The sequence below is a fragment of the Glycine soja genome, chromosome 6, assembly GCF_004193775.1.
Source record: "Glycine soja cultivar W05 chromosome 6, ASM419377v2, whole genome shotgun sequence".
Classification (NCBI taxonomy): Eukaryota; Viridiplantae; Streptophyta; class Magnoliopsida; order Fabales; family Fabaceae; genus Glycine; species Glycine soja.
Genome location: NC_041007.1, coordinates 31,999,733 through 32,010,626, shown reverse-complemented (window position 1 = coordinate 32,010,626; position 10,894 = coordinate 31,999,733). Strand labels below are relative to the sequence as shown.

At 38.0% G+C, this 10,894-nt stretch overlaps 1 non-coding gene across 1 annotated transcript; it reads right to left on the bottom strand.

Annotated features, from left to right (window-relative positions):
* Positions 1-10,253: 10,253 nt before the first annotated feature.
* On the bottom strand, positions 10,254-10,360 carry LOC114417582. Its single transcript, XR_003667842.1, has one exon. It is a non-coding gene; the product is annotated as a small nucleolar RNA R71 (small nucleolar RNA).
* Between the last annotated feature and the right edge of the window lie 534 nt (positions 10,361-10,894).

The window sequence follows — 10,894 nt, the reverse complement described above, 5'->3', positions numbered from 1 at the left end:
CCGAGGCTTGTTGGGAGACGACCTAGGACCACTTCCTAGATACTGCATTTTTAATGTTTATTTGATTCGGGTATGGCCTCGATCACCTTCTTTAGCAGCTCTAGCCCAATCCTCTTGGAGTCTTCTATCCAATACCCTTGGGGGGTAGGATTGCATCAACACACATCAGTCTTTTGTTGATTTGATAAACAAAATTTAGCTTTTGGCTATATACACTTCCCATTAGAATTTGTTTTCAAACATAAATCCTTTCTTTGATAATGCTTTTTTCAAGTCTAATCGTGCCTTTTCATCATCTCTAGTTTTCCCTTTGTCATCCATAATAGTATGAAACACATTTTCAAAGACATTTTTTCTATATACATAGAGTTGTGTCTCAATAGATTGTGTTTCCAATATGAAAAATCCCAAAATATTCTTTGTCCAATTATGGGAACATCCACAAACTAGAATAATGCATTCCTTTACTTTCGTTGGCTTGGGAATGTCAGAATTCATTTTCCATATTGGTTTACCACTTAACCTGGGAGGAGGCTCATATTTCTCAATTCTATATTTGGAAAAACATCCTTATTTCTCATAAAAGCATGGTTATAAGGTAAAAATTGATGATTACAGTCAAACCAAGTCATTTTATGCCTTTTTATCAAATAGAAAGCTTTTGATTTTTTCATACACATTGGGCATGCAATTTTTCCACCAATACTCCAACCAAGCAACATCCTATAGGTAAGGAAATCATTTATTGTCCACATCAGTGCAACTCTCTGTTGAATCAAGTGGCCTCTAAATAATTAAGAAGGGGGGGTTAAATTTATTATGAACGTGTCTTGACTATTTAAAATACTTATCCTTCTTAGTGTTACTAGATTCAATTAGGCTTTACTACTAAGTTATGAGAAAGTAAAGAACCGAAACAATAACTTAGACAAAAGTAAAGTGTAAATAAAAAGTGCACAATGGAAATTAAAGAGCATAGGGAAGAAGGAAACAAACACAAGTTTTTATACTGGTTCGGCAACAACCCATGCCTATATCCAGTTCCCAAGCAACCACCAGTTCTTGAGATTTCCTTTAACCTTGTAAAATCCTTTACAAGCAATGAGCCCCAAAGGATGTCCCCTCCTTTGTGCTCAGTGTAACACCAAGTGGATGTATGCTCCACTTGAACTGATCCACAAGAGATGTACCCTCTCTTATTCTCAATATTACAACCCAAGTAGATGTACGCTCTACTTGTACCACAAAGGATGTACGCTACAATGTGTTAAGACAAAGATATCTCAACAAGTTAGTCCTTTGAAATCTTTGTAGGGTGAAGCAACAAATATCTCAGGTGGTTAATCCTTTGAAATCTTTTGTATAGAGGGAGAAGAAAGAAAAGGCAGCACACTTTTGTTTTCTGCAGAATTTCCACTTGCAGAAAAACAAAGTTTTGAAACATAAGTCTTGAAAGCTTTTTGGCAAGAGTTTTGGCAAAGAAAAGCAATGGGTCATGGTAAAAAAATAATTGTTTTTTTTTTCAGAGATATGTGTGTTTCAAATGCGTGCCAAGGTCTTATATTTATAGAACCTTGATACCTTTTGAGAAAACCATGTTAAGAGTTATAACTCTTAACTATTTTATCAAAAATATTCACTAGTAATCGATTACCATAATGGTGTAATTGATTACACAATGTATTTTATGAAAAGTTGTGACTCTTCACAATTGGATTTGAATTCCAACGTTCAAATTCACTTGTAATCGACTACTAATATAGTGTAATCGATTACACTATTTGAAAATCATTTTGAAACATTTCAAACCATTTGAAAAATATTTTGAAAACCAATCTGATCATCGGTAATCGATTACTACCAACTGGTAATCGATTACTAGAGAGTAATCACTCTGGTAACTTAGAAAATTTTAGAAAATTCTTTTGTAAAACAAAACTGTGCTATTTGGTTTTTGAAAAAATCTTTTAATACTTATCTTATATGAAGTCTTGACTTGTTGCTTCTTGATTTCTTCTCTTGATTCTTGAATCTTGGATTGGATTCTTGATGCTTGATCTTGAAGTCTTGAACCAATCACTTGGGCTTTTGGCATCATCAAAATTGCTTGGTTCATCATCATGAAGCTTGCTTCTACACTCTCATTTGAAGATTTTGCCTTTTGGAGGCATCATTTGTTATTACACCATCATTCCAAAATTGTTGCAATTCATTTATCAATGATTGCAAATATACATCAATTTTAGATTTTGGATTGTGGAGACTTGAAATGAACATGGTTAGGAACATATATGGAGTCATCATACATAGCTCTGGAAGAAAGTTATATGGTGTGACAACAACAAGCCTACAAGAATATGGTAGTGTTTCTGATTGGTGAAAAGAAGAGAATCCATTAGCACATAAGCAAAGTCTAACATTTTGCAATTCTGAGGAAAAATCAGGATATAATTGATCAAAGTGTTTCCAGGTTTCCCTAATTGAAGGAAGACACAACACACATTCTTCCCTACAATTTTCATGGTGCTAACTCTTGTGCTCCACAAATTTCACAGAAGCATATAATCTTTGTAGTCTAGGGACGAGCAACAAGTAATGCAATCTCTTGTAGGCTACATCCTTAGAGTTTTGCTTACAACTTCCTGTGTGCTTTATATCAAGGCTTTTTCACAAAATTTGCATTCCTTCAAAGTATTATCGTCTTTGTAATACAACATACACCCATCAATGCAACAATCTATTTTTATACTCGATAAACCTAGCCCTACTACAAGTTTCTTTGCTTTCTTGAAACTAGAAGGAATGACATTCTCAATTTGGTTTGACTCTTTAAAAAAATCATCACATCATTGACGCAGGCCTGTGACATGTTATGTGTAAATTTTTTGCTCAACATCTTAACAACAACAAACAACTTTGATGTATTTTTACATCCTAGCCATAATGGTTGTTGAGTTGAAGTCAACATTTCATAATCCTGCACCTAAACCTCCACCAAACCTTGTTCATCAACCTAAACCTTAGCCAAAGGTTTTCCATTAACCTGCCCCTCAGCCTCATCTTCACCCTCCACCACTGCTTCTGATGTAGCTCCCTTTGAAGCTTGTAGGCCTTGGATCTTCTTCATCAATGGAGTCATTTGCTTCTTGAAGATGAATGGCAATAGAATGGAGATGAAAGATGATTGGAGATGCCACTTCAAGGAGAAGATGAGTCAAGAAGAAGCTCACCACCATAGGAATCCATGGATAAGAGCTTAAAGGTAGGAGAAGATGAGTAGAGGGAGAGGGAGAGAAGGAGCACAAAATTTTGTGCCTCAAATGAAGTCTGAACTTTGAAGTGTAATTTTAAAATGATCAAAGTTGAAAAAAATGCACACACATGACCTCTATTTATAGCCTAAGTGTCACACAATATTGGAGGGAAATTTGAATTTCTATTCAAATTTCACTTGAATTTGTAGAGCCAAATTTTGGGGCCAAAATTTCACTAATTATGATTAATGAATTTTAGCTATGGTTTATCCCACTAATCCAAGATCAAGTCCAGTATTCTCCACTAAGTGTGCTTAGGTGTCATGAGGCATGTAAAACATGAAGGACATGCACAAAGTGTGACTATATATGATGTGGCAATGGGGTGTAGCAAGCAAATGCTCACCTCCCCCTCTAAAATTAAATTGGATTTGGCTTCTCCCAATTCAATTAAATTTATTTTCCAACACACACATCAAATATTCACTTAATGCATATGAAATTACAAAACTACCCCTAATACAAAACTAGTATAGGTGCCCTAAAATACAAGGGCTGAAAAATCCTACATTTCTAATGTACCCTACCTACATTATGGAGTCCTAAATACAAAAATAATGAAACCTTAATCTAATATGTACAAAGATAAGGGGGCTCATACTTAGTCCATGGGCCTGAAATCTACCCTAAGGCTCATGAGAACCTTAGGGTCTTCTCTTGCATCTCTGGCTCAATCCTCTTCGAGTCTTCTATTCAATGCCCTTGGGGGGTAGGATTGCATCATTACCTCCCCCTTGAAAAGGATTTGACCTCAAATCCAGAGGTTCTTGAAACTGTGGGCTTCTTCCCCCAACACCTGTAAAAAGGATAAAAACATATATATTAGTGGTGTTTGGTATGTTGGAGTAAGGTAAGGTCTGAAAACCCATTTCCTAGGCATCTTTCCATGAGGGAACATGGTTCCTCACCAACTCAATGAGTGGTGCTACAAGTATAGAAAAATATGGGACAAACCTTTTGTAAAAGTTTGTTAAGTCATGGAAGCCCTAAATTTTCCTTATACTTGGTGGAGTGGGCCACTCAGGAATGACCTTTATTCTCTTAGGGTTTGTGGGAAACCCTTGATCACTATTGAAAAAATTAAAGAATGTAATGCAATAAAACATACCTTTTTCTGTATTTTCATCTTGATTATTCCTACAAAAAAGTACCACAAACCTAAGGTGTCCCATATGAGTACCTAGGTTAGTATTGAAACAAAAAATTAGAACAGACCTACCTAATGAGTCCCTATGTACATAAATCATGAAGATGTTGGGTGCATGAGTGTGTCATACCCTAATTTCATCCGGGGATGATCATTTGCCAACATTTGGATTCTTGCCAGCCAAATTGAGCTGCTTGACATTAATTGGCATGCAATCCATAGGGTTTTGTGATGTTTCGGAAGGAAATGTAAAAAATACTCAAAAGAATGGCAAAAGGGTAACTTTTGGGGAATTTTTCAGCCCCTGGGCCCACTAGAAAGGTTAGGGGTGAAGTAACCAGCTCGCTTGGGCGAGCAAGGTTACTTCAAGAGGAAGCAAGCAGCTCACCTGGGCGAGCTATTGTGCAACCTCCACCCCTCATTTTCTATAAATAAGCGTGAGGGGGCTGAAGGAAAGGGGTCCCTGAGGTCCAGTTGGTAATGAGAAGGGATGATATTGACTAAGTACTGATATTGTTGAGCTGGTGGGAAATTTGGCCATGTAGGAACGATAGTCACAGCATGGGTTCCTCCCTCATCCTCATTTTCTCCATTTGTCCTAGGCTTTTTATTTGTCAAAGCAGGATGATCAAATTTTCCTCTTTTCAGACCCACTTCGATCCTTTCACCAATGAAAACTAAATCCGCAAAGCTTGAAGGTGTGTAACCGACCATTTTCTCATACTAGAACATTGGTAACGTGTTTACTATTATTGTTATCGTCTCCCTTTTTGTCATTGGGGGCGCCACTTGGGCTGCCAGATCCCTCCACCTTTGGGCGTATTCTTTGCAAGATTCGTGCCCGTTTTTACCCATGTTTTATACATACATCCTATCCGGAGCCATATCAGAATTGTATTGATACTGCCTAACGAAGGCAACCATTGGGTCCTTCCAAGAATGGACTTGGGAAGGTTCTAAGTTACTATACCATGTGATGGCTGCCCCAGTAAGGCTTTCTTGGAAGAAATACATCAGCAATTTTTCATCTTTCGCGTAAGCCCCCATCTTCCGACAATACATCTTCAAGTGGTTCTTCAGATAAGTGGTCCCTTTGTACTTGTCGAAATCCGACACCTTTAACTTCAAAGGGATGACGACGTCAAGCACTAGGTACAACTCTGCCATGTTAGCAAAGGCATGATCTCCGCCACTTTATGGGGCAGAGCTTAGGGGTCCAACATCTAAAATCAAAAGGATTTGAGAGAAATTAGTGAGAAGAAGGAGAAAGAAGAAGAAAAATCAAGGTCGAGGTGCTTTCGTAACGCTTCCATAATGTTTCCGTGATCGATTTTGTGATCGTTCTTCATCGTTCTTTGCTCTTCGACCGATTAGTTTTTATTTTTGAAGCTTTGAATTCATTCTATGCACCCATAGGGGTCCATCCTTGCTTTGCATGTCTTCATCTTCATTCTTCTACCATCAGTGATCTTTTTTTTTGTTTAAAGCGAGTTTCGACCGATTAATTGTGTCGTAATCTCACTTAATCACTGTTAAAATGAATTCCAACCGATCATTTGTATTGTAATCTCACTTAATCACTACTGAAATGAATTCCAACCGATCGTTTGTATTGTAATCTCACTTAATCACTGTTTAAATGAATTCCAACCGATCGTTTGTGTTGTAATCTCGTCTAATCACTGTTAAAATAAAATTCAACTGGTCATTTGTGTTGTAACCTCAGTTAATCAGTGAAAAACAAAGTTTCAACCGGTCATTTACTTTGCAAGTTCTCTTTTAATGAGTTGGAAAATAACCAAGTGAAACCAAAGTTAAAATCAACTCATAATCAAGCTTTTATCCATAAAAATCGCTTGAATCCGTTCAAAGGTTCAACGCCTTAATGGTCTTTTTTTACTTTTATCAGTTAAAATGAACCATTTAAAAGTCTAAAATCAACACTCCGCATAACTTTCTTGCTTTTAAAGAACTACGTAGGTCTGATTTCCTCATCGCACCTGAGCATACGTAGGAGCAAGGGAAACACCATTGTCGACCTGAAAAAGTAAAAAACATAAAAAGGGAAAAAAATTAAAAAAAATATATGAAAAGAGAAAATACACAATTTTGAAGTCATGATTTGCATACTCAATTAAAGGTTGTCATCCCTTGTAACGGTTTTGTGGGGTGCTAATACCTTCCCCGTGTGTAAATAACTCCCGAACCCTTATTTTCAAAATCCGCAAACCATCGTATTTTTGGTTTTTCTTGCGTTTTCCTCTAATAAATGTTGGTGGCAACTCTACTCGTTTTCTCCCTTGGAGACAAACCCTTTTGTCTAATCATATGGCCTTTTTGCACCCCTATCGAAGGGTAGGTTGCGGCAAAGTGATTTTACAAAAGAGGATTGCACCACTCAAGACATTCATCATACGATTTATCATAGGGATTTGGTGCCTCATAATACCTATTTTGGGCACCAACAAAGCACAATGATTTAAGCTCTTACGAACCAAACCCTCATCCAACAACTCCTTTACTTGAGGAATAACCTCAAGCCCAAGAGGTGTGGCAGTGCTAACAAGTATCTTTTGACAAAGGAGAAAATGTGGAGGTTGTCTAAGAGAGGAAGTTTCTTTAATGTTTATCTTTATTGCAAAATGACTTTCCTTCTTAGCTAACCTCTTGGAGGAGACACTTACCTCTTTACACTCCTCCTTAACCATTAATGGTTGTCCTTCTTCTTGGGGGTAGATTTCCTCATTGGATTCTTCCCCTGTTGCTTCTTTACTTTCACTAGAGAAAGGTGAAGTAGTAGCCTCGTCTTGGCTACTACACATGTCTTGGCCCCTCATAATGATGGTTTTCTTGGTGGGACATTGAGAAGTAATGTGTCCTCTTCCAAGACATTTAAAGCACTTTATAGAGCTAGTCTTCTCTTGCATACTAACCTTAGGGGGTTGCTTTTCAATTTCCTTCCCCTTATCATCTTTGGGCTTAGAAGGAGCTGCCTCTAAGATGCCAAGACCTTGGTCTTTCTTTGGATAAGAGTGAGAGCCATAAGATTTTGAAGTAGACCTTCTTTTAAGTTGTTGCTCTACCCTTATTTCCTAATCTAAGTAAGCCTTTACATGGTCGAACCATGGAAGTATGGGAGGTTAATGTTAGCCTCTTGAGGCTTTCTTTCCTTTTCTCTCCTAAGAGAGTGAGGTCTAAGATGTGACTGATGTGCCATCATTTTCTTCTATTTTCTAAACCCTTTTTGCACCATTTTAATTACTGATTGGTCTTAATTGTCAATTAATTAGGCAGTTTTATTATTTGGGCCCATTTAGCTAATTTGATGTTTTTAATCTTTTTTTTCAGGAATTAATGAAACATTGGGCTTAATCCGGATTTTGGTTGTGGACTTGAAGAGGGCAAATAAAGCAGCGCTTACCTTAGTTAATTTCTAATTAGGAAATTTCACAATTTTATTTTATGTTGTTCAGTGTTTATTGCGTTTTGGGCCAGAGTATTGTAATAGCGCCCAGTGACTTTGAGTGACTCTTTTTAAATAGCAGCCTTGGGATTCGTGCAAGGCATTCTGTTATGCTATTCATTATTCAGAGCTTTTGTTTTAGGGTTTTACGTTTCCTGCTTTGATGCTACTGTTCACGTAATGCAATTTTACGTTTTCTGCTTCTAATTACAATTTCGTTCTTGCTTCTTCTTCTACTTTCATTTACGTTTCTGTTCATTTACGTTTCTGCTTCATGTTTCATTTGCGTTTTCTGTTTGAATCCATGGAAGGCTAGATTTTCTGGTGTTGTTTCCTTTTGAGGATGAAGCCCAACTCTCTTTGAGGTTTCGCTTGTAATGTGGTTTCCTGGCAGTTTTCCCTTCACCAGTTATCCGAAATTCGTGAATATTAATCAGTGCACGCTTCATGTTCGATTAATTGCCTCCGAGCCTAACTTGCGTTCATGCTTAATGGACGAAGGGCTAACTGGTGTATGTGGTGCCTAATCACGTATTGAAAACCCTATGTTGATTTTCGCTTAGTAAATTGAAATAGGGTTGGATTAAGTGGTTGACTGTCAGGGATGAATTCTCCATAACCCAGGATAAGAGAATGGCTTATGACTCAAAGGAAACAACCCGTTTTTAACATTAGTAGTTTCGTATTCCAGTTTACTTGTTCTGCTCTTTAATCACAAAACAAACAAACCCCCCCCCCCAATCGTTACTATTACTGCAAGTATATTATGAACATTTGGTTTGTCACTGCTCGTTGGGAAACGACCTAGGATCACTTCCTAGTTACTGCATTTTCATGTTTATTTAATTCGGGTACGGCCTCGATCAAATTTGGCGCCGTTGCCGAGGAGCAGTGTCCAAAGGTTCATAATAGCTAGCTAGTGTTGTGTGTTTAATCCTTTCGTGTTTTATGTTTAATTGTTAGTATTGTGTTAGTATGTGTGTTAGTGTTGTTTAGTGTCCTGGTATTTTGTTTAGTGTGTGTTCTGTTTCAGTTTTCCCATTAAGCGTTTCCCCTGTTTCAGTCTTGGGTGTTTTGCTGTGAATAGTGTTTTGCGACGGACTTAGCGACCACTTTTGCTTGCGGCAAAACAGAGTAGTAGTAGAAATCAATTAGAGACTGATTTTAGCGACCACCCATGCTGAATTATTTGAGATTTTTTGTTTTAGTAGCTAGGGTTGTTATTTTTGGCTGAAATTTTTTGTGGTAACTTCTTTTAATCCATATTTTGTGGGAAAAATAGCTAGAGCCTTTAGTTTGGTCAGATTTGAAAGTTCCAAAAAACTTGCAAATTTTGTGTTTGTCAAAACTTCAAACGGCCATAACTTTTGCTCCGGTTATCAGAATCACAATTATTATATATGCATTTGGGGTAGAAAAAAATTTCCTATGCCGTGGCAGCCCGCCATAGGCCGGCTGAGGTCTCCATCATCCAAAAAAAACGATTCTGTCAAAAGTTTTTTATTTTTCAAGTTTTATTCACTTATTTTTCTTAACCCACCAATTTTAGCTTTCATAGTTAGACTTTGAATTTTTGTCTGAAATTTTTTGTGGTATCTTCTCATCATTTTATAAGGTTGCTCACAAAATTTCAAGTCATTTGGATATCATTTGAGGGTAGCTGTAGTTCAAACCTGCACCTTTATTTACATGACAAGGCAACTAGTTGTGCATGCTGAATGTAGTGTATGACTAGAGGCAATCCATCTGACTTACAACCCTTTGACCCTGAGATAGATAGGACATTTCATAGATTAGTTAGGCATCATTTTATACCTTTTGATCATCCTGAGCATTCCATTACTGGTGAATCTGTGCATTCTATTATTGGTGATTTTGAACATCCTAATTTGGAGCATTATAATTTTGAGCATTCTGATTCTGAGCATTCTGATTTTGCACATTCTGAGAACATGGCACAACCTCCACCCCGTGAGAGGACTCTAAGGGAAATGGCTGCACCTGATTTCACCTACGAAAGCTTGTGCATCCAATACCCTGATGAGGATGTCCCATATGCTCTTAAAACTGGGCTGATTCATTTGCTTCCAAAGTTTCATGGCCTTGCAGGTGAAGACCCGCACAAACATTTGAAGGAATTTCATATTGTCTGCTCCACCATGAAACCCCCAGATGTCCAAGAGGATCACATATTTCTGAAGGCTTTTCCTCATTCTCTGGAGGGAGTGGCAAAGGACTGGCTGTATTACCTTGCTCCAAGGTCCATCACGAGCTGGGATGACCTTAAGAGAGTATTCTTAGAAAAATTTTCCCTGTTTCCAGGACCACAGCCATCAGGAAAGATATCTCAGGTATTAGACAACTCAGTGGAGAGAGCCTGTATGAGTACTGGGAGCGATTTAAAAAACTATGTGCCAGTTGCCCTCACCATCAGATTTCGGAGCAGCTTCTTCTCCAATATTTTTATGAAGGACTCAGTAATATGGAGAGAAGTATGATAGATGCTGCCAGTGGTGGAGCCCTTGGAGACATGACTCCTGCTGAAGCCAGAAATTTAATTGAGAAGATGGCTTCCAACTCTCAGCAGTTTAGCGCCAGAAATGATGTCATAGTCATTAGAGGAGTGCATGAGGTAGCTACAAACTCAGCTGCATCATCAGAGACTAAGAAGCTTGAAGGAAAACTGAATGCATTGGTTAACTTGGTAACCTAGCTGGCCTTGAATCAGAAATCTGTACCTGTTGCAAGGGTTTGTGGTTTGTGCTCCTCTACTGACCACCATACAGACTTTTGCCCTTCCATGCAACAACCTGGAGCAATCGAGGAGCCTGAAGCTTATGCTGCAAATATTTACAATAGACCTCCTCAACCTCAGCAGCAAAATCAACCACAGCAGAAAAATTATGACCTCTCCAGCAACAGATACAACCCTGGATGGAGGAATCACCCTAACCTTAGATGGTCCAGCCC